The sequence below is a fragment of the Plasmodium gonderi genome (genome assembly GCF_002157705.1).
Source record: "Plasmodium gonderi DNA, contig: Pgo-contig_874, whole genome shotgun sequence".
Lineage (NCBI taxonomy): Eukaryota > Apicomplexa > Aconoidasida > Haemosporida > Plasmodiidae > Plasmodium > Plasmodium gonderi.
Genome location: NW_021629556.1, coordinates 1 through 3,266, shown reverse-complemented (window position 1 = coordinate 3,266; position 3,266 = coordinate 1).

Below are 3,266 nucleotides of genomic sequence, written 5' to 3'. Positions count from 1 at the left end.
ATAAGAAAAATAAAATATATTGTACAAAAAAAATAACTACAAAGTAGAACCTTTCCATGATGAACATTTTCATTTAATCCTTATACAAATTTATTGTATAGAATAAATTTTTTTTTTTAATTTTTTAACAAAATGGCACAAATTAAATGTGCACTCTGTTATTATGTATCTGTTTTCTTTTTAATTACTAATTTATTTTATTATATGGATATTTTTTAACAGAAAACATTATATATCTATCATTGTCGAATAGTTTAATATATACTAAGCATTTTTATTTCTGTATATTTTTATATATAATATTTAATATAGAATGTTAATTAAAATAAAACAGATAAAATAACTTTTTTAAAAGAAAATTTTATGCACGTTTGTTTTATTTGAAAATATTTTTTTTATATAAACATTTTTATATTTGTGAGAAATATACTTAGATTCATGCGTAGTTTTATGGGCTTCTATACTATTAAATGTTAAAAAAAAAAAAAATTCGAAAAAAACAATTTATTATTTTGTGTGAGCATAGTTAAATTTTTTAAATTTTGAAAATAATTACTTGTATTAATAATTATTATATCTTACGTAAATCAATATCTCCTTTGTGTAAGCTTTTTTTTGCCTTGCGATGCTATATTTTCTTATTTTTTATGTGAATAAACACTATTTAATATGACAATTCAGGATATGTTATATTTCTGTAATAAGCGATAGACAAAGAGAATGAGGATTGGCAAATTTTATAAGTTTTTAAATATTTTTCATATACTAGTATAGTTATAGAATTTTATGATTTATTATTTTTTTCATTAGGCATAGACAAAATAATAAATAATTGATCTCTTAATTGTCTATTATTTTTGAATAAATTCCTTGACATATAAGTTATAAAATTCTGCTCTTCTCAATTGCCGTATAACTTTATGAAAAGCCATAATTTTATAAAATAGATATTTCATCATGCATATAAAACAGTCGCTAATATTAAACCTATCTGATATTTACCATATTTTGATGAACGCATTAAATTGTATATTTTTTTTTTATTATGGAATTAATAGTTGCAACAATCTAAAAAAATATATCAAATTTCTTCTAACAAGCTGTGTATAACTAATTAGACCGTGCAACATAAGAAACTGAATAGACTGATCTATTAATATTACGTAGTTAGTGAATTATGTGTATCTTAAAAATTTTAAATTCACATTAATGCTTCAAAATTTTAACCTTAAGGAAATTTTTATGGTATTAAAAAACTATTCTCAGAAATAAAGATGCTAAATATAATTAATCCATACCATCATTCATGTTTACACTAACAATATTATAATAATGGAAATTTTATTACATTTGAAATAAACACATTACATAGTAGATTACTTTTTAGAACACCTCTAAAATAAAATAATTACTGTCTTAAATAAGAAATTATGGTCAATTCGAATTGTTATATAAATGTAACAAAAATATTGCATTTTTCATTATGATTGAAAAATGAGCTAACTATGAACCATATAAGATCCAGTTCATACTGTACAAATATATGAGTTACAATATTGAATATATTTAAGCAATTAAATATCGATCTAGATATATTATTATGATATGCATTTAAAGTATCATAGCTTAGCAATTTTATTAATATAAATGTAAAATAATCGTAGTAAATGATAATAAATATAAGGAACTAATATATTAAAAAATCGTTCAAGGAAATTTACAATTAACACGTTTACCATAATTATTTATTAAAAGTTCTACATTTATCCGTTAGTTGTAAACTGTTCCATAAAATATATTGTGCCTCAGTTTATAATTCAAAAAGTTCTAATTATATATTTTCATTATTTATGCTTTATTTAATGGTGAAAATAGGAAAGAATGGAATTTTAATGCTATTATTCGTAAGTGTAATTAAATTTCTTAAAAGATATAATCTAATACTTGGACTAAATACTAACAAGCGATACAGGGGTTACAATCTTGATCGTTTTTGTTTTGTAATACTTATTATACTTCCTATTTTTTTACATTGTTTTAACTATACAATACATATAATTATTTCAATATATAATAACAATAATGAATTGTTGTCCCTTACATAACTAAAAAGAATTATTACTCTTTTTATATGTTCACATATATTCAATGATTTCATTACCTACTAGAATTTTTACACTTATTAATATGAATTATTTATGTATCATATTCACAGACTTACAATTTTGGAGATGTTACATAGTAACATATACTTTATTTCTTGCGTAATCACATCAAATATAGGATGCTTTTTTTAATATATCGAATTATATATGCAATATAAAATAATACATTGCACGTTTATTTTTATATATGTATATAAATTTATGACATTAATTCATATTAGGTTTTTCACTAATATTAAATGTTACACAATATAAATTCATTCTTACACATTCTATAATGTGTTTATATATAATTCATGTAAACTTGGATAATCCATTTTAATAATTTTCTATCATTTTTTATATAAGAATAATGAAATTACAAAAAGAGAAAACTAAATAGAATCATTAAAGTGTATAAAATTGTTTTATCGTTACGTCTTATTCATATATGTTTTTGTAAATGTTCTGTTCCCCATAATAGAAATTTTTTAATAATAAAAATACATATATAATCCTATACTACAAAATATTAATAATTTTAAGCATGAATTTTTCCATACATTGTTTTTGTTTCTTTGATTATCTAAAGGATTATATCTTGGGTAGAAAGATTCTATAATATTCAATGACAGCAAGGAAATAAATATAAGTGTTTCTTCGATGTATTCGTACATTTCTAAAAAAAATATTTAAAAATATGAAGCATTTCATATTTATTTTTTTTTTATTTGAACCTGATTTATTACCAATACCTCAAAATTATGCATATGCCATTAAGAATATGTATTTATTCAATATTTCTGTTCTATTTAAAGAAAATATATGGAAATAATAAATCATATATCGAAATGTTATAGCATATTAGAAAAATGATGTCATTGTATCGCTGTAAAAAGATAAAATATATCATAATTATTATTTTATCCTTATAGTTTTTGTGTATTCTACTTTTTATTTTTTTTCACATGTTAACGGGGTCATATGTCTTATCTTTAGACATAAACAATAGTGACATAAAAAGTGTTCGTAATATTTTTCCTAATGTTGTACCTTTATTTTCATAATGTGTAAACATTATATAAAAACAATGTTAAATAAAAATACACACATGTGAAATAA